Consider the following 22,032-nt stretch of genomic DNA (forward strand, 5'->3'; position numbering starts at 1 on the left):
AAAGATATAATTAATGTTAAAGATTTTCAGATGGGGATGTTGTCCTAGATTATCCAGATGGGCCGAACCTAAGCACACGAGTTCTTAAAAGCGGAGAACCTTTCTAGCTACAGTCAGGAGGAGATGAAAGAGAAAGAAAAATCCCTCACTGCTGGCTTTGAAGCTAGCCGAAGGGGCTCCCGGAGCTGAGGAATATGGGTGGCCTCTACAACCCTCCGTGATACAACCATGGATACAACCCTCCGTGATAGCCAGTAAGGAAATGGATCTCAGTCTTATAACTGCAAAAAAAGACCTGAATTCTGTCAACCACCTGAATGAGTAAGGAAACGGATTCTCTCCAAGAGCCTCCAGAAAGGCGCCAGCCTTGCCACGACTCTGATTTTAGCCCAGTGAGACCCATACTGACTTCTGACCACAGAACTGTAAAATAATAAGTCTGTAATCTTTTAAGCTGCTAAATTTATGATAATTTGTTACGACATCAATAGAAAACTAATACACCATTTAAAGTACGTAATGAAGTACTTGGCACATGGTAAGAGCTCAATAAATGTTGGCATGTCTTATAAATATTATTAACAGCATAATTATTAATATTGTTTTATTATCTCAAAAATCTCTTCCTGCCTTGGTGTTGAGCTCTGAATTCTGAAACCCCTCTTCCTGCCTCTCCCGGAATAGCATCCTTTTAGTTGTGTGAAAGGAATTGTTCACCAGCTTCAGGGGTTGACTGTTGTGCTGGATTGAAGTGCAAGGGAATTTCTTGAGATGCAAAAACAAGAGTGCAAATTAACATCACTTAAGAGGGACAGATGGATACATGTTGCGTATTTCTGGATAGGATAGCTTGAGAAGAGCACCACATGACCTACGCAGTAGTTTGGCTGGGAACAATTAACCTGAATCTAACCAACAGGAAATAGCAGGCAAATAAGAAACATGCTATTAAAAAGGAACTTCTGCCTTTCAAAAATGTCAGTGTCACAAAAGACAAAGAAGAACCAAGGAGTTGTTCCAGATTATAGGAGACTAAAGAGACAAGATAACTAAATGCAATATGTAATTCTAGAACAGATCACCACTGGACATGATTGAGTCAACTGAAAAAAACTGGAGTATAGATTGTAGATAAATAAGTGTATTTATTAATGTTAAATTTCCTGAAGTTGATGTATATATTGTGGTTATATAAGAGAATGTACTTATTCTTAAGAAATACACACTGAAATATTTAGAGATAAGGGCCACGATGTGTGCGTCTTATTTTCAGTGGTTCAGGGGAGGGGGAAAAAAAAAAATATATATATATATACACACACACACAACCACATGTGTGTATTTGTAAGGTATGTATGTGTGTGTATATTTTATACACAGAGTTAAAGCAAGTGAGCAAATGATACATTAAGTGGGGCAGAATGTTAACAACAGGTAAATCTGAGTAAAGTATAAATGGTTTTATTCTTGCAACTTTTCTGCAAGTTTGAAATTACAGACATACCTTGGAGATACTGTGGGTTCAGTTCCAGACCACCACAATAAAGCGAATACCACAAAAAAGCAAATCACACAGAATTTTTGGTTTCCCGATGCATATGTTATGTTTACACTCTCCTGTAGTCTATTAAGTGTCCAATGGTATTATGTCGAAAGAAGCAATGTATGTACCTTAATTTAAAAAGGCATTATTACTAAAAAAGAAAATGCTAACCATATCTGAGCTTCCAGCAAGTCATAATCATTTTGCTGGTGGAGGGTCTTGCCTCCATGCTGATGGCTGCCGACAGGGCAGAGTGATGGCTGCTGAAGGCGGGGGTGCTGAGGCAATTTTAGACAACAGTGAAGTTTGCCTCATCGAATGACTCTTCCTTTCACAAATGATTTCTCTGTAGCGTGCAGTGCTGTTTGACAGCATTTTAACACAGAACTTTTTGCAAAATTGGAGTCAATCCTCCCAAACCCTGCCACTGCTTTATCAACTAAGTTTACATAATATTCTAAATCCTTTGTTGTCATTTCAACAATCTTCACAGCATCTTTACCAGGAGTAGATGCCATCTCAGGAAACCACTTTCTTTGCTTATCCGTATAATTTGTCATGTTCGTTTCATCATGAGATTGCAGCAATTCAGCCACATCTTCAGGCTCTACTTCTAGTTCTAGGTTTGCTATTTACGTCATACTTGCCGTTCCTTCCCCCACCGAAGCCTTGAACCCCTCAAAGTCATTCATGACGGTTGGAATCAACTTCCAAACTCCTGTTAATGTTGATATTTTGACCTCTTCGCATGAATCACATGTGTTCTTAATTTCTTAAATGATAAGACTTGAAAGTCAAAATGACTTCTTGACTGCAGTATGAATATTGTGTTAGCAGGCATGAAAATACATTAATCTCATTATACATCTCCATCAGAGCTCTTGGGTGACCAGGTACATGGTCTGTGAGCAGTAATAATTTGAAAGGAATCTTTTTTCTGATCAGATCTCAACAGTGGGCTTAAGTTATTCAGTAAACCATGCTGTAAATAGATGTGCTGTCATCCAGGCTTTGTTGTTCCATTTATAGAGCACAAGCAGAGTAGAGTTAGCAAAGTTCTTAAGGGCCTTAGGATTTTCAAAGCAGTAAATGAGTATTGGCTTCAACTTTTAGTCACCAGCTGCATTAGCTCCTAACAAGAGAGTCACCCTGTCCTTTGAAGCTTTGAAGCCAGGCATTGACTTCTCCCCTCTAGCTATGAAAGTCCTAGGTGGCATCTTCTTCCAACAGAAGTCTGTTTTGTCTACCTTGAAAATCTCTTGTTTAGTGTAGCCACCTTCATTAATTATCTTAATTAAAGATCTTCTGGATAACTTGCTGAAGCTTCTACATCAACACTTGCTGCTTCACCTTGTACTTTTATGTTATGGAGGTGGCTTCTTTCCTTAAACCTCATGAACCAGCCTCTGCCAGCTTCAGACTGTTTTTCTACAGCTTCCTCACCTCTCTTAGCCTTCCTAGAATTGAAGAGAGTTAGGGTCTTGCTCTGGATTAAGCTTTGGCTGAAGGGAATGCTGTGGCTGGTTTGCTCTTCTATTCCAACCATTCAAACTTTCTCCATATCAGCAACAAGGCTGTTTTGCTCTCTCACCATGCATGTGTTCACTGGAGTAGCACTTTTAATTTCCTCCAAGAACCTTTCCTCTGCCTTCACAACTTGTCTAACTGTCTGGCACAAGAGGCCCAGCTTTCAGCCTATTTCAACATTTGACATACGCCTTCCTCACTAAGCTTAATCATTTCTAGCTTTTGCCATTGTAGGATTATTAATTGGCCTAATTTTGATATTGTATCTCAGGAAATAGGGAAGCTCAAGGAGAGGGAGAGAGAACAGGGAATGGCCAGTCAGAACACACATTTAGCCAGTAAGTTTGCTGTCTCATATGGATGTGGTTTGTGGCTCCCCAAAACAATTACAATAGTAACATCAAAGATCACTGATCACAGATCCCCATAACCAAAATAATAATCACGAAAGAGTTCAAAATAGTGTGAGAATTACCAAAATGTGACACAGAGACTTGAAGTGAGCAAATGTTGTTGGAAAAACGGTACCAATAGACTTGCTCGATGCAGGGTTGCCACAACCTTCAATTTGTAAAATGTGCAGTATCTGTGAAGTACAATAAAATGAGGAGTGCCTGTAAAACGTTAAAAGAAAAACCACCCAAGTTTGCAATCCTGTAAAGAGAAGGAATTGGTAGCACTTGGTGTCCGTTCAAGCCACATGTTTTCTTCTGATTTATAATTTCATTTGATACCTATCTTATCACGCCTGTCCATTTTCTAGGCATTTAGAATGTATAGCTTCCAAAACTAGCACAAAGACAGAAAATCTCCTCAAACTTTTCTTAGGGTGTATTAAACGTAAGTCCCGGTCAAAGAAAACACAATTTTCAAATGATCCACTAATTTTAGATTTAATAGTTCTTAGACCCTGAAGTGCTAGCCTAGTGCTTAGAAATATCCATACAGCAGGCTAAGTAAATAAATATACTGCCTCACAAAGGTGGCACAGCTGTCAGCCAACATGTTAGATGAATGAAGTAATTAGTCCATTGTAAAAAATAATTACATGTATTTACTGCATGTAGACAGAATTATTGATAATAATGGGCCTACAGGAATGATCATGATGGGTTGGATAAATCACAGGTGTCTCCAAATGATTCTAAATGTTTGCCGATCTAATTCTCATTGCAAAATAAGCCCTTTTGTCTTTGATAATGTTGGTATAGAACACCGGTGTTTGGGGAGGTGTGCTTATGGAAACTGAATGCTGTTCCCTTCTCTTCACATACCAAAATATATGAGGTTTTGAGCCTTCTGTGGTCAAGCCAGCCCCACTTCCATCAGTGCCAAGTTTTTTTAGAAAATACTGGAGATTCCTAAAACGTATTAATGCTTTGGAAAATTGCTCTCATCACCAGTAAGAAACACTCATGCACTCAGGCACCCACGTGTGCATCCATCATTTGACAGTGTCTCATTCAATAGTGTCTCAAGAACCAGGAATGAAAATAACAATGGCTCTCCTACCAGGTCGGTGGCTTCTCTCAAAGTGAAGAAAGAAACGCTGAGCATCTCATCCATGTAATTTGTGACCATTAGAAAGACTGGTACATGCACGTTCGTTTAATCCCTTTGGACTAACAACATAGCCCATCTGGAGCACAAAAGCTCTAAGCCTAGAGAAAAGAGACAGCACAGATGAGCAGTTTCCACGCAGTTTCTCCATTCAGAGGTGCTAATAAGGAAAAATGCCGAATTACTATGATTACCCGTGACTTGAACATAGCTTATCACCTGCCACTATGAATGAAGGCCCCTGGAGGGCTGGGAAATGGCTGGAAGAACAATGGCCTTGGAGACAGAATCTCTGTGGTGTCTGAAAGAGGAATCTCAGCTGACTGCAAGACGGTCTGCCTTATAAAATGGAGCTCTTTTTTAAGTGAACCCTGCAAGCTAGTCCTGGGGTGTTCCCATGCCATGCAGAAAGAAAACAGAAGAGCTTTCACAGAACAATCAGGCCCATAAAACATGAAATGAAGGGAAGACACAGCCAGCAATTATCCCAAAGAATCATACGAGATAACCAGTCGAAGACACTTCATAGTGAGGCCAAGCTCTCCTCAAGTTTGGCAGATGTCAGTCTGCTTTCTACTTTATGTGTTATTGTGTAGACTTAATTACACTGTGAAATCCCTCTTGTTTTCAGACCTAAGTGCCACTGGAATGCTGTTACAGCCGTCACATGAGATTCATTAGGAAGAAGAGTTTGGCTTTGTAGGGACTGGGCATTTAGCTGTTCCATGGAATCTTTTCTGTGTCATCACAAAGCCCCTGTGTTAAGGCCATTGTAGGCTCTACAGCACAGCACCTCCAGCCCTGCACGGCCCCACAAGCCATCACGTCTCAGGGGTGGCTTGCCTCGTTGGCAGGTGCTAAGCTTTTATTTTTAATTATGATAATGGACTCATTTCCCCATGAACTGTTTAGATTAAGTATTGCCACAGCCTGAGTTCTCTTTTACGGTCAACTTTTCGCTTTATTTACTGCAGCACCAAAACAGCTAGGATTTGTTTATTAACCTTTGTTCTCTTTGGGGATGGCTACAAGGAGAAAGGACTCTCGGAAATTTGAAGAGTATTACCTTTTTGTTTAGTAATTCATTGTCCATCCTCACAAAACCTGCATACATGCTTGTGGGTGCATTCACATACACACACGCACGCGCGCACGCACACACACGTGCACACATGCTCTCGCTCGGGGAGCCCCTACTCTCACACCATAGACACAGCAGCGTTCTAACATGTGACGGGGTGGGGTGGAGAGACTAACCGTATGCTGGAGACCAGGACACGTGCTCTTCATTAATAGGTGGAGGAGCAAATAACATAGAAACGTTTCTCATCTTCCACTACCTTCTCCAGATAAATCAGTGCCGTGCTCACGGTGTCGCTTCTAACATTTTTTCAGCTTTTTCCTAATTCCTATAATCCTCACCTCAGTCTAGTACATTTAAGAAATCTTGAAAGACTACCACTTTTGGAGAATGTGCTCAGTGGGTCTCTCCCTTCTTCTCGCCTAGCCCATCCCACACACGTACACACACACATGCTCAGCTCCAGGTACTGTGTTCCTCTGCACCTGAGAACTAATTCCCTTCTTATTCTAAATAACATGCAGAGTGTTATTGGAAAAGCTCACGCTGGCAAGAGTGGCTGCGCTCATGTGTGTGGATTTGTATAGTTCTTAGAGCCATAGTTTCAAGTGTACCTCCTGCGAACTCCATTCTATTGAAGAAACACCGTAAAACGTAGGGGTTTTTTTGTTTGTTTTTTGCGGTACGCGGGCCTCTCACTGTTGTGGCCTCTCCCGTTGCGGAGCACAGGCTCCGGACGCGCAGGCTCAGCGGCCATGGCTCACGGGCCCAGCCGCTCCGCGGCATGTGGGATCTTCCCGGACTGGGGCACGACCCCGCGTCCCCTGCATCGGCAGGCGGACTCTCAACCACTGCGCCACCAGGGAAGCCCAAGCCTCTTACACTCCCACAACAGTGAGAGGCCCGCGTACCGCAAAAAAAAAAAAAAAAAAAAAAAAAAAAAAGTAAGAGGCTCTTTTATTTCTCTCTCTTTTTTTTTTTTTCTCTTCTTTAAGAGCCTATCACACAGAATGCTTCCAGATAACAGGACTTGTTTACGCAAGTTCTAGTTTGCTTACACAGGTGAGCAGTTTGGGCAAAAAGTAATGACCAGAAAATATGTCTGTGAGAGAATAAAATTTGTTTTTCAGCAGTTTGTTTCCGTTTAGGCAGCAAAGGGAGATCAATGTATGTTGTCTTGGTTTTCCCTTTTTTCTAACGATGTATTTAGCTGGAGAGTTTCCCTGGAGGCTGAGGTTGTGAAACGTACCTCAGCAGAGTCAGGAAATGAAAGGAAAGGATTTTCAAACTCCTAAAGCATAGGGTTTTGGTGGGACTGCATGCCCAGTCCCTCTGCCTCCTGCAGCCCCAGACACTTACTGCAGAATCCAAAGGATCAGGCTTCCCTGGTGGCACAGTGGTTAAGGATCCACCTGCCAACGCAGGGAACACGGGTTCGAGCCCTGGTCGGAGAAGATCCCACATGCCGCAGAGCAACTAAGCCTGTGTGCCACAACTACTGAGCCTGTGCTCTAGAGCCTGTGAGCCACAACTACTGAGCCCACAAGCCACAACTACTGAAGCCCATGCTCCTAGAGCCCGCACACCGCAATGAAGAGCAGCCCCTGCTCGCCACAACTAGAGAAAGCCTGTGCACAGCAACGAAGACCCGATGCAGCCAAAAATAAAAAATTAAATTTAAAAAAAGGATCCAAAGGATCGCTCTATTTTGCTCCAGGCAGTTTAACTTTGGCAGAGTATCCTGACTGGAGATTCCAAACAAAGTCTTGAAATGAAAACTGCAATGATGAAATATCCCGGGGAGCCCTTCTGTACGGGGCGGAGGGCCCTGACTTAAATGATTTGGGTAAACTCTTGGTGCAAAGTCCAGATGAAGTGTCCCAAGGCTATGGCCTGGACAGACATTCTTTAACTGACAATGTGATGTGGGCTTTTGCTAACTGGTAGAGAAATCAGCGGTCTTTTATATATATATATATATATATATTTTATTTTTTTATGTTTGGCTGCATTGGGTCTTCTGTGTTGCACGCGGACTTTCTCTAGTTGCTGCGAGCAGAGGCTACTATTCGTTGCATTGCGTGGGCTTCTCATCGCAGTGGCTTCTCTTGCTGCGGAGCACGGTCTCTAGGCGTGCAGACTCAGTAGTTGTGGCGCACGGACTTAGTTGCTCCGCAGCATGTGGGATCTTCCCAGGCCAGGGATCGAACCCCTGTCCCCTGCACTGGCAGGTGGATTCTTAACCACTGTGCCACCAGGGAAGTCAGGGATCAGTGGTCTTAATTAGCATAGTAAGCCTGCATATTATGGTCTTTTAGAATGAGTGTGGGAATATTTTTAAGCAAGGATGTGTAATCTTAAAGAGAGGTGGAGTGGAGAAAATAGAAAAATCACTTGGAATTCACAGAAACAGAAGTTTCCAAATCTGCATTTGTTCTCTATGATCTTGGACAAGACTTGGGGCTCAGTTTACTCATCCTTAAAACGAGGGGCTCGGACCACCTTCAATTCAGCCAATATATCAAGCACCTTCTACATGCTGTCACCTCCCACCTGTGTCCTCAACAACTGCTACTCCTCAGTGTATGGCAGCAAATACAGTACCACTCAGCCTCTCAAGCCGAAATTCCTAGAAACCGTTATTTCTCCCTCTCTCTCTGGGCTTTGTTAGGAATACCTCTCTCCACAGTTCAGAAACAAGTGAGCATTAAGTGTTGGCAGGGGTGTCATACAGAAAAAAGATAAAAATATCAACTTGATTGTTTATAAGGCTAAAGTGGAGAATGTGTATTAGATCTACCAAAAAAAATGAGCCTCCTAACACTCCTCCTGCCTTCATGACGTTTCCCATCTCAAGCATGCTGCATCCCTTCTCCCAAACTCGCCAATCACACAGGACAGAGCATTCCTCTTCCCCTTAAAAAGAAGTAGGCGAACTAGACAGAAGGACTGGTAGCTATCTTTCCAATATTTTAAAAAGCAAGGCAGAAACACAGAGAAAAATGGTGGCCCCTAAACACTCACTATATCACTGCATTAGTTTCCGAGGGCTGCTGTGACAAAGAACCCCAAATTGAGCGGGCTTGAAACAACAGAAATGTGTATTTCTCACAGTTCTGGAAGCCAGAAGTCCACACTCAAGGCATCAGCACAAGTGACTCACTTCTGGTGGCTCTGAGGGAGGCTCGTTCCTCGCCATCCTTGCCTTCCCTGGCTTACACCTTCATGACTCTAATCTCTGCCTCAGTGGCCTCATTACCATCTTCCTTCTGTGTCTGTGTGTCTGTCTTCATGTGCTTTCTTATATGGACATCAGTCATTGGATTTAGGGCCCACCCTAATTGAGTAGGACCTCATCTTAACTTTGTTATTTCCAAGTAAGGTCCCATTCACGGGCACCAAGGGTTAGGACTTGAATAAATTGTTTGGGGGGACATAATTCAATCCAGTCACCCAGTCATTTCTACTTCCTAAACATTTCTCACTCCGCCCACTTCGACTCACATCCGTGACTATACTTTAGTTCAGGTCATGAAGTTCACTTGGATACTGCAATAGTCTTCTAACTGGTCTCCCTAATTCTACTCTTTCACTCTCAAAATCCAGTCTCTATACTGCAAAAATGACTTTCTAAAATTTAAACCCGGTTGTGACAACTGCCTATGAATTTAAAATGATTTCCCATGGCTCTGGGTAAAGTCTGTATCCCTGAGTGTGATGTAAAAGCTTCTTCATAATCCAGCCACTGGTCTCTTCTGTCTTCTCTCTCCTGTCTTTTCCTGCTTCCTCGAGCCCTAACGTCTACTCTTCACTCTACCTCAAATTCTTTGCAAGCCACTTTTGTACTTTTTGCATTCTTTTATTTAAAAACCTGTATGTTTTTAAAGCGAGGGCATCTATGCTGTATTCTAACAAGATTTTGCCACTCCCTCCACAGTTTCTTCAAGGAGAATCTCATGAGCCCTTTTACTTAAGGAATTATTTCCATATATTTAACTCTTTCTACCTCCAGGCCTTTCCACATAAAAAGGTCCTTTCTTTCTCTCTCTCTCTCCTTCTCCCTCCCTCCCTCAAACTCATTTTTCAGGTCTCATCTAAGCTGTCACTTCCTCAGGGAACACCCCCCAATATACACCCTATTTTCTTCTTCGTAAATCATTCACAATTCCGTTAGTAACACTGATCACACAGCACTCATTACAATACCTTTTTACTTGCTGCATTGCCCCCTAGACGCTGAGCTCCATATTGTACAGGAATTAGTCATCATTGTAGCCCTAGCATATAGTAGAACTCAAAACATATTTGTAGAAGGAATGAATTAATGCTGGGCATATCGCTAAGCTCTAGGGTTGCAGAGATAAGTAAGATATATTCCCTGACTACAGCAGGTCATTAATAATTCACAATATCCCAACTGAATAAGAGTGGCAGCATCAATAAAAATTTAACTGGAAGCTCAGAAAAAAAAGACTCATGCTTTTGGAAGAACTAGAGGACTCAAAAGAAATGAACAAAAATGCTTCATACTCTTAGGACATATAAGCTGGGCCTTGAGCTTAAGTTCCCTTCTGGATCTTATATGTTATGAGTCCAAGTCTTTCATCAAAATTTCAAAGAACTTTCTGCCACTGTTTTAGTGTCTTTCTGAAATGACTGATGCTCTCATCCACCAAATTTTCATATCCTCTTCTCAAAGTATTTTCTTTCTTCTTCTTTACTAAGTCTCTTTATTTTTCTTCACAGTCTAAGAGCTGTTCGTTTTCTCGGTTATTCTGCAATTTTAGTATGATGGGTCTTCTTGCAGATTAAAAACATAATTATATGTTTATGCTGTTTCTTGGGACTAATCCTTAGTATCTTTTAACAATTCTGTAAAATTCCCAGGTATTCTATTATCTGTGAATATTGTCTCTTTCCCATTCTGTTCGGTTGGCCAAAAACTTCTTTCAGGTTTTTCCATAACATCCTACGGAAAAACCTGAACGAATTTTTTGGCCAACCCAATATTATCTCTTTTCGGAACTTTGATATATGTTAGACCTTGTTGTTTCAACCTCCATTATCTCTCATCACTCTTTCCTGTTTTCTATCTTTTTGTCTCTCTGGACTGAATTTTCAGTCTTTGTATCTATCTTTGAGTTTACTAGTTTTCTTCCTCTTATGCCTTATCTGCTTAACCTATCTATTGAGTTTTAAATTCAAATTTTTTTGTCTCTGTCTCTCACTTATAGAGGTTATATTTGGTTCTTTTCAAACTGTTTGGTTGCTTTTCTGTGTTCAAGATGCTCTTTTATTTCTTTAAAAATATTAAATATTTGTTATTTTTATATTCCATGTCAGATAATTTCAAGATCTGTAGTCTCTGTGGGTCTGATTCTGCTGTCTGTTATTTCTGCTGACTTTCACTCAGAGCACCTGATTTCCTTATGATTTATGTTTTTAAACTGTGACCATTCTCCTTGAACGTGATAATATTTTGAGATCTGGGTTAAGATTACATTTCTCTAGAGAGGATTTGCGTTTGCTTCTTCCAATTGCCTATGGATACTACCTACCTGGAACTAGTTTAAATTGAGTTTGCCTTTTGAGGTGTTTTAGAACACATAGATAAAATGAAATCTGATTGAAAACTCTATGTAAGATCCAGTGTGTGGTTACAAATTCTCAGAGGAGGTTTGCTGTTGATATTTTAATCTATCCAGGGCTAAGACCAGGATGATTTTTTTTCTGTCCTCTTCTCCTGGCAAGTTTATTTTTAATTCATCCTTACACTGAAACTGTAGTCCTTGGGTTCCCATTTCAGTCTTGTATTTTATCTGGCAACCCTAACTATAATAAGAATGCTCTGAATTTCTCCATTTAAAAAGAGAGATAAAAGCCTAATTAAGGGGGGAAGAGAGAAGAATCATAACTGGGTTTCTCTCTGGCCCTAAACAAATATTTCTGCAGTGCTCTAGATCAAAGGTTTTTTCCTCTATCTTACATTTTGCCACATCATGATGTCTTCTTTAATTAGCTTTGTTAATTGCTGTCCCCTTACCAGATTGCAAACTCCTTGAGAGCAAAGATTGCCTTTCTTTTCTGCATCTACTCCTTATAATACAAAAAGCAGTGTATGGACTGCTTTCCATTAAGTATGTGTTTATTGCTCCTAAGTCATTTCACTGCCAAGTTCTCCTCCTTTTCCATCCACCCAGGTGCTCAAGCCAGAGTCAGGGAATCATCCTGCCCCCCTACCTCTCACATTTTATCATCTATTCTTCTATCTTTTTAATTTCTCTCAAATCTGCTGCTTTTGGCCACACTGCACAGCAAGCAGGATCTTAATTCCCCCACCAGGGATCCAACTCATGCCCCCTGCAGTGGAAGTGCGGAGTCCTAACCACTGGACCACCAGAGAAGTCCCGAAATCTATTTTCCTTCATGACTGCAGCCACAGTCTTAGTTTATCTCTAATCATTTTCCCTCTAGTATATTCCTTAAAAGGGTGTTTCTCAAACATGTTACATGGAATCGTGGTTTTGCATGATTTAATAAAGGTAACCATGTTTACAGTAAAATAAGTTATTTTCTAATACAGCTTCTCATGGCTTCCCATTACTCTTAGATTAGAAGGCAAAACTCTTACCTTGGCCTAGAAGACCATATTTGATCTGATCCTGCCCTTGAACCTGGCCTCATATCCTGACTCTATCCCCTTCTCCTTATTCCCCTTAGCCCCACTGACCTTCTTGACGTTCCCTGAACAGATCAAGCTTTCTTAGCCTCTGTCTGGAACACTCTGCCCTCAGAACTTCACATGACTAACTCCTTGTTACCATTCCAATCTCTATTCAAATGTCAATTCTTGAAAGGCTCTCTCCCAACTAGCCAATCTAACACTTCCCTTCTCCACTCGAGTCTCATCACTTCTAACCCTTTATCTGAATGTGTATACTTATTTATGTCTTCCTTCTTCATTCAATGCCTATTTCTGGAGCATCTGCTATGTGCCAGGCAATACTGTTGGTATTAAGGTACAGAAAAATAAAATAAAACACACTGTCTTCATGGAGTCTGCATTTTAGACTTCCATGAATGTATGAACCAGCCATGTTCATACATTCATTGAAGATTGATATTTACATTCTAATAATCATCTGCTTTTTCTTTTATTGTCTGTTTTCCCCCTAAAATGTAAGCTCCAGAACGAATGAATAAGTGAATGAACATACAGCTGTAGTGAGCAATCCTCATAGGAACTCAGCTGTGTATATTCAGCCATCACTTCTACCGGCTAGTTGATTTAGAGAAGGATGAAAATCCATAAGCAGCTTGCCTGTTATGCTATTCCATTGTTGGATTCAGGAGACTTGGTAAAGACTAAAGTCGAACAGAGAACTGAGCCTTCTTCAGCCAACATTTGTAGCCAATGATTTAGATTATTTATTCATGTCTCTTCTACTACTGTGTCCCTCCAGTGTGTTGTGCCCCACTGTCAGCTGCACTATTAGCATTACTGCCAATTCAAATATTTATTCATTGTCCTTGGACACTATTGAGGACAAAATGACTGAAAACCATCAACAGTCCCCCTAACCAAATACTTTGTATCCCAGCACCACTGAACCTTCCAGAAAAATCTTCTGCTTTGGCAAAGCTGTCAGAGGGTCCATTTCATATTTGAGTGTTCCCTATTTGAAGCAATTTTAAGTGCAAAGCATGTTTGGATTATGTACTTTCTAGTGCTAGGCTCATAATTAGTTGCATTCTTTGGGCATATAAATCTCTTAACCCAGTTCATTTTCCTTGGGTAGATTGAAGAATTTCCATGACTCGCCTACAAATTTGTACAGCACTGTGCAGTAACTAAGTACACATTTACTCTGGGATAATATGCATGATTGACAATGTGCTTAATTATCTCCCTAAACAGTTTAAGTACTGGCTGCTTGTAATGCTGTCTCTCTCCTCAAAGGGAGCAGTAGTGCATCGCAGTAGGGGGTGGACATTCTGCTGATGCTCCAACAAGGCTGCAGGTGCTCATAAAGGGTGGTTTAAGAACAGTTGGCCCAAGTGACAGCCCTAGCCCACTTAGGGAGTCAGAGGCAGAGCCAAGAACAACCCCATTTCCTAGTCATCTGCCTCCTTTACAGAATCCTATCAGAAAAACAATTCATATTAAAAGTGAATTTTTTTAAAAGGAGTTTATGCAAACATCTGCCGCTGTTCTAACCACACCCCATGGAAGAACGTCAGTCTTGTCCCAGGGATGTAGAGTTAGGGAATGCTGAGAAACAAAATGGAAAGATGAGAAAACAGAAGTAGGCAGGAAAGGGACAGAAAATGAAGAGCAGAACCAAAAGGCCAGCTCCCTTGGGGGACATCTGTGGAAGGAGAGTGTTTCCGAACACGTGGCCCAAATGACCCCTAGAACTCGTAACCTGAGCACTTTCTTTCTTCCCTTAATAGCATCTTTGATTCTAATTAATTCCATAACACACATTAGGAAAATATGGAAACATACACAGACACATAAATGAAATAAATCACACATAACTACTATTAACATTTTAGCTTTTTCTTCTGATTTTTGATAAAGTTGTATCTATACAGATAGATGGATAGGTTACACATGTATCTAGATATGGATTATCATCCTTTTTTCCCTAGCCTATCTTGAAAATGTTTTCATATCTTTAAACACTCCTGAGAAACAAAATTTTAATGGCTGTGTACTAGCCCATCTTGTACAAATGTACCAGATTTTTTTTAACCTATTCTCAATAGATGAACTTTTAGGTTGTCTTTTGCAGGGCCGTAAGTATTGGTTATTTTCATCTAGAAAGTTTGTTCTGGGAATAAATTTATGTACTAAAGCTATAGTGGCTGGTGGAAAGGTGGAGAAAGTAGAATCTAGCCCTATCACTCAAACACGTTCATTCATGTCTATATTTTCAACTTTTCCTCCACCCCAAAAGTGCTAGGTGAACAAGCTGATTAGAATTATATAGTCTGTCTGTAAATAAGGGCCAGAAGCCAAGTGCAGGGAGTCCTTATATATAAATATATGCATATGAGTGAACCCATCAGAGAGTCACTCCTTTCAATTATAACTTTAAGGAACCAAATGTAAGACATATTCTTGGAAGTTTAACATGAATTCATTAGCTCAGATGTGGCTTTTGGTTAGGTGTGGCCTGAGTCAGTGGCCTTCAAAGAGAAGTGTGCAAGACAACCCACTGGGCTGCAGAAAAATATAGAACTTGTATTCAAAATTATTTTTAGGTTATTCTCTTAAACGTTCTACTTTAGCATGCCTTTTTTTTGCGGGGGCGGGGGCTGCATTGGGTCTTCATTGCTGCGCGCGGGCTTTCTCTAGTTGGGGTGAGCGGGGGCTACTCTTTATTGCGGTGCGCAGGCTTCTCATTGCGGTGGCTTCTCTTGTTGTGGAGCACGGGCTCTAGGTGCGTGGGCTTCAGTAGTTGTGGCACACGGGCTCAGTAGTTGTGGCTCGCGGGTTCTAGAGAGCAGATTCAGTAGTTGTGGAGCAAGGGCTTAGTTGCTCCGCGGCATGTGGGATCTTCCCAGACCAGGGCTCAAACCCATGTCCCCTGCATTGGCAGGTGGATTCTTAACCACTGCACCACCAGGGAAGCCCTAGCGTGCCTTTTTAATGTATGTAAAATATCCATGCAGCAATACATATAAATAATTTACACACACATATATGCATTGCAGGCACCTGCTAATTTTTTTTTAAACCATATTTCAAAAAAATATGGGGATCACTGCTTTTGATTTGCAGTATTATGGAGCTCGGAGAGTTATCGGGGCTAGAAACCTATAAAGTATGGCTGGAGCATCAGTTTGGTCTAATGCTTTGCCTGAGTGTGGGAGGCACTGGGAAGGCAAGTAAAGCCCCAAGTTTGGTCAAGCCTAGGGTATAGGTGATTGGACCTGTAAAGGTGACTGAGCCAAAAAGTCGAGATCACCTGAGAAAAGCAAGCCTCTAAGGTATGCTGAATTACAATGAGGTGGGTGCTGTTTTATGGCACAGATGTGGCTTAAGAGGCCAAGGTAGAAGGACCCTAATGGAGTCTAGGACAGCTGAGAAGAGACTGAGGTAGGTGAGAGCTCAGGAGCCTCCAAGACTGCAAGTTTAACATGCCTATTAGTCTAGCATTCTAGGCAGTAACCTAGTAGGTCTTTGCAGTAATGGGACATGGGACAGATAGGTTTCAATAGGCAGTAGTAGAGGGAAGCCTGGCTAGCACAGCGTATGGACAAAGTCCTAGAAGCCTAAAAATGTATTTTGAGAGAAATAGCCCAAGGCAAGTTAGGAGTACCTTGACATTAACTTTTCCCCACAGTTTTACAGAGACGCAATTCTGCCTAAACAATATATCTAAACCTTGGCTAATTCTGGCATATCTAGATATTATACGATAAAAGGCTAGTCTTGAGACACCGTTCTTCTTCTCCCTCAAACGAAAAAGAAACAATAAGAAACAAAAATTTAGAGAAAGCAAATTAGAGTCATTTTAGCTTGTATGTATTTTTATTTACGTGACTCAAAGTTTATGTAAACCATAAAAATAAATTGTTTTCTCTGGACATTTTTAAATGTTCAGTTCCATCTCAGGTTTAAAATATCCCTTTTCCAATATAGTTTGTAAGTAAGACGTACAGAACTCCTACTGTGGTCCTAATCCACCCCTATTCGATGGTGAAGGCTACAGGTATTACTGAGAACAAACTAAAACGTCAGAGAACGTAAGTTGACCACTGAAGGTGACACTGACAGCAGGAGTCAATGTCTCCATGAGGACAGTGCATTTGTGGTAAGTTCCAGCCCTGCTGGTCTCCAAGGAAACAGTGGAAAGGTGACACAGAGAATCACGTAGCTCTGTCCAGACAGAGTGGACGCTGTAGTCCTACTCACCCCACCCCATAAAAATGAGACAATAAAACAAATTTTCTCAAGAAATGAAGGCTGTATCCCCATCTTGGCAAGGCATCTGCTCGCACGTTCTCGTTAGCTGGGATGTGAGCAGCTGAAAGCCAGTGGCTGCTTCTGAAGGCTTTTTTCTAAAAGTGGAAGTCTCTCTCTCTCTCTGAATTCTGTCTGAACTTGCCCCATCCCTCCTCAAAATATGCTCTCTCAGCTCAAAGTTTGACAAGATCAAATAACCAGAGCTATTTAAATACACTGCTTTGGGTAAAGCTTCCAAGACAGTTAACAATTCTAGCTTGTTTACACTCTTCAAACACCACCCCTTCACTCCTCACCGCAACACACACACACATATTAGAAGTCAGGAAAATTCACCTTCCTCCTTAAGCCCTCCTTACCAACCAAATGCCAACTTGACTTAGAGTCAATTTCTAGGTTTGGAATTGTTACCGTCACAGCAGCTGCCTCTCAGTGGTCAAGCTAAATCCATTTAGCTTATGTTTGACTTGTGGATCTTCTGCGGTAGAAAAATATTTCTAAATAATTCTTAATGCTTTAGAACTGTTAATAATGAGAAAGACTAGTGGGCATTCATGAGCTGTTATAAGACAGAGGTCCCGTTCTATGCCTTATTCATTTATGCAAACTGTTGTAAAGGTACCAAATTCACTGTGCAACTGGGCTGGAAAAGTCCCTGGACTGGAGATTACATTGGTATGCACACTTCTGAGGCTTGGTTCTGTTTCACATTTTCATCACTGACCTGCTTAAGGGAGCAGAGAGCAAACTCATTAAGTTCCTAGATGGGAGGGATGGTCAGAACATTAGAGAACAGGATTAGAATTTCCCCAACCCTTGCCAAATCAGCAAAACTGTCAAATATGTTCATCAGGGACAGGCAGGGAACAGGAAAGCTGCCCAAATGCAAGCCGAGTAGTGGCAACTTATTTAGGAGCAGAACTGAAAAGACTATAGATGCAAGCACAGACTAGGAGCAGGAAAAAAACTTACCCAGTATAACCACTAGCATTCATTGGGACCTTTGCACCCCCTTAAGATGGATTCAGATCCCCAATCAATGGACTGTAGAAGCGTAAAGCCCTCCCCCAAGAATTCTAAGAATTCCAGTGGGTTTTCCTTCTCATGGCACCTCTAAATTCAGATTCCTGATTCCATTTAATTTCCCCGGTTTGTGATTCATTTCACTGTCCTGCTCTAGTCACCCCATAGCAAACCACGTCGACCCACACATAAAAACCATTTCCCTCCCATGAGCAAACCATGGCCTCCTGCAGAAGGGCCTGGCGATCTCCTTGGTTGTCTTGACTCTTGTTTAATCCTTCTGATTAAACTTCTATCCCAAGTAGCTTAGCAAGATATTTTCCTAAATACAGACAGTTCTCTCCTTTAAAGGAACTCTGGAACCAGCTATTAAGATAATTTTACACCTGCGTTATCTAACAGAAGCGAACATGACAGTCATGAGCCACCAGTGCTTCAGCCAAGGGCCGGCACATATCTTCTGTAAAGTAAATAAATACTAGATAGTAAATACTTTCTAACTCTATTGCAACCACTCCGATGCTATAACATGAAAGCATTCATACACAATATGCAAACAAAAGGGGCCTGACTGGATTTGGTCCCCGAGTGGGCCATAGTTTGCCAACTCCTCCAAGACTCAGCTTCAGAATCTTAGACTTTCGGGGAGCTTAGCAACCGTATTATCCAACCTGCAGAAATCAGCACCCAGAAAGTAGCGTGACGCTTACGCGAGTTCACAAGACAGGTAAGCCAGGGTTAAAACTTCGAATTAGAAACAGGTAGCCCAGTTCCCAGGCCAGCCTATATCATCACTAGGCTATTTCCAGAAGGTTCTAAGGATCCCTGCTTACATGGCAGAACCTCTTCTAGAAATTCCCCACTATAACTTTGGCACATGCATTAGTCGTAGTATGTGTGAGACACAGTGGTATCGTCTTGCGGCACCTCGAGGAGGAGGACCAAAGATGAAAGTCTGACTAAAGATGCAGGTGAGGGGCTTCCCTGGTGGCGCAGTGGTTGAGAGTCCGCCTGCCGATGCAGGGGACATGGGTTCGTGCCCCGGTCCGGGAGGATCCCACATGCCGCGGAGCGGCTGGGCCCGCGCTTCCAGAGCCTGTGCTCCGCAATGGGAGAGGCCACAACGGTGAGAGGCCTGCGTACCGCAAAACACAAACAAACAAACAAAAAGATGTGGGTGAGGCTGACTCTACCACCAAGGGGCAGACTTCTTGAAAACCAGAGTAAAGCCTAGAATAGATTAGGAAGGAAAACAAGGCACAAAGTTCAAAGGACATAATCTTATTTAGTTTAAATAAAGTTAAAGGTGACATAAATCCTCATATACCCAGAGGAATGTTTCCAAAGGAGCAATTGTTTTCCATCTCCTTTTAGAATGAAAAGAGCAGACCTGGAGTATAGGCTAGATCACAGAAAGAACTTAATGGCCAGAGGAAGTCACAGAATTGTCTTAATAATTGGATCTGGCAGTTGGCATCTTTCAGGGAGGGACAGAAGGGAGGGAAATAGACTGAGTCAGTGATTCTCAATGTCCTTTCTGTCTCATTAAATCCCCTGAAAGCTGTAGGAAAGAGTCCTTCTCTGAGCCAACAGGGACACATTGAATCATTGTATTTAATGAGAGCAGGACTGTTTCTTTAAGAGGGTGGTGAAGTGCAGAACACAAAGTGGATACTGTATTGGAAAAAAATAATTGTCCAGATTTCAAAGGAGCTTCCCAAACGACACTCCCTCACATTGGCAGGCATTTGGGGTAACTCATGAAAAACCCACCACGCGTGGTTGGAAGCTTGCAGCCCCTTCCAAATGTGTGTGTGGACGTGCTTGACGCCTTTACCTCGGTAGTGGCCAGGAGTTTCTTCCCGTAGGTCATTCTTGATCAGCAATTTGAAGACCCCGTAGCTTGGGCTTATTCCTCCTTGAAAGTCAGGGCCACGTTTTTATGAGAGCTCTTATCTTACTAGCTTTGAGAAAGATAAATCCTAGCGTACGTCTTGTTACTAATTAAAAATGGTACAATCTATTCAAATATCATTTCTTGACAGTATATTTCATGCAACTATCCCACAAGCATTTGTCTCAAGCCACAACTTTTCCAAAGCTTGGTTTTTCAAATGATGAACTCTTGATGATGTTGAATTTTTATTATTATAATTCTTTTCCAGACGATCCAGGAACCTGCACATCATGCACTATGGGGTATTACATGTAAGTCTGGTGTTTTTGGTTTTTTTTTTTCATGGCACTAACTCTTTCTGCAGTTTAAGCATTACTGACTTAATCCTAAATCCAGTGATTAAAGCAAAGAGACCCAGCAGCCTGAAGCAACTCTCCCCTGTCAGGCTATTAATGAACAATTCTTGCATTTAGCAATAAGAGTGTGGCTGTTTTCTTGCCTTGAAAGGAGGTCCTCTCTTTCTTGGTCCTGTAAGTCACCCAGCCTGACACTGGTGTCTAGGAATCTTGCCATGGGTTACCAAGATTCAGACCTTGCTGTTTATGGACAGACTTTAATAATATACCTGACCCCAAGCAAGCTGTTTCCAAATGTCTGCATGGAGACCTCATCCTTAAAGGGAGTCAGACAGTCCAGGATGAAGCCAGGTGTTTCGTTAGTTCTTTTTTTTATTATTATTTTTATTTATTTATTTATTTTTGGCTGTGTTGGGTCTTGTTGCTGCGCATGGGCTTTCTCTAGTTGCAGCGAGTGGGGGCTACTCTTCGGTGCGGTGTGCGGGCTTCTCATAGCAGTGGCTTCTCTTGTGGAGCATGGGCTCTAAGCTCTCGGGCTCAGTAGTTGTGGCACGCAGGCTCAGTAGTTGTGGCTCGTGGGCTCTAGAGCGCAGGCTCAGTAGTTGTGGTGCATGGTGTTAGTTGCTCCACAGCATGTGGGATCTTCCCGGACCAGGGCTCAAACCCGTGTCCCCTGCATTGGCAGGGGGATTCTTAACCACTGCGCCACCAGGGAAGTTCATTTCGTTAGTTCTTAATCCTCCCATGAGTAATGAGGGACACGGACCACTAGGTTAAGTGAAATGCAGATAACCATCACCCCCAAAGTTCCCTGTTAAAAATCTACAAATCAAAGATGGTATGTCTCGGGCTTCCCTGGTGGCGCAGTGGTTGAGGGTCCACCTGCCGATGCGGGGGACGTGGATTCGTGCCCCGGTCCGGGAAGACCCCACATGCCGCGGAGCAACTGGGCCCGTGAGCCACAACTACTGAGCCTGCGCGTCCGGAGCCTGTGCTCCGCAGCGGGAGAGGCCACTACAGTGAGAGGCCCGCGCACCACGGTGAAGAGCGGCCCCCGCTCGCCGCAACTAGAGAAAGCCCACGGGCAGAAACGAAGACCCAATGCAGCCAAAAATTAATTAATTATTTAATTAATTAATTTTTTTAAAAAAAGACTATAACTTCAAAAGAAATGATGTGTAGATACATACAAGGAGATTAAATTATGGTGGTAAAGAGAAATATGTCAACACAGCTCATGGAAGAAACTCCATCTTCTCCCCCCAGGTTCAAACACCAGTGTTATAAAACCTGTCCTGAGAAGACCTACAGGGAAGAATCTGAATGCAAAGCATGTGATGCCAACTGTGGCAACTGCGACCAGTATGAATGCTACTGGTGTGAAGAGGGCTTCTTCCTCTTGGGTAAGCTCAAAAACGGCATTGTGCAAAGTGACAGCAAGGCTCCAGGGCTCCACCCAGAAATGCGAGAGCTCCCCTGATCAGTTCTAGAGTCCTCCTGTGCCTCTTGTCCAAGGAGGAATTTTAATTTTGTTTGAAAATAAACATTAGCCAGGACTCCTTCTTTCTGCTTTTATTATTGAAGCATAGCTCCTATTTCAGTAATTAATCTCAAGTGTCTCTAAGCTGATGGAAAGGAGAGTGAATGGAGGGGAGGGAGAGGTGCTGAAGAGAAATGCTTTGGAGTTGAAGTCACCTGGAATATTTAGAATGTAACTCCTTCCTTGACACTTCATCCGCGTTATATATTCCTTGCACTGTAAAAGTTAAATAAGATCTTTTGTCTTCGATTTTGGTCAATTCATTGACTTTGATGGAAATGAATAGTTAGGAAAGATAAATACTGTGAGCCTTCCAGTTGAAGAGAATAGTCCAGGTTCTTGAATGTTTGTGGGAGAGAGAGTGGCGCAGACAGCCCACAGCGACCTTCAGAGATTCTGTATGTAGAGATCATTTTATTTGCAGTCTTTCAAGGCCTTGACGACATGAAAGCTTTTATTCTATGCTCCTAACCCTTTGAGCTGATAGCCAACTTTAATTTTCAGTCCTCTTTCAGAGGACTTAAAGC

The sequence above is a fragment of the Phocoena phocoena genome, chromosome 6 (assembly GCF_963924675.1).
Source record: "Phocoena phocoena chromosome 6, mPhoPho1.1, whole genome shotgun sequence".
NCBI classification, from domain to species: Eukaryota; Metazoa; Chordata; class Mammalia; order Artiodactyla; family Phocoenidae; genus Phocoena; species Phocoena phocoena.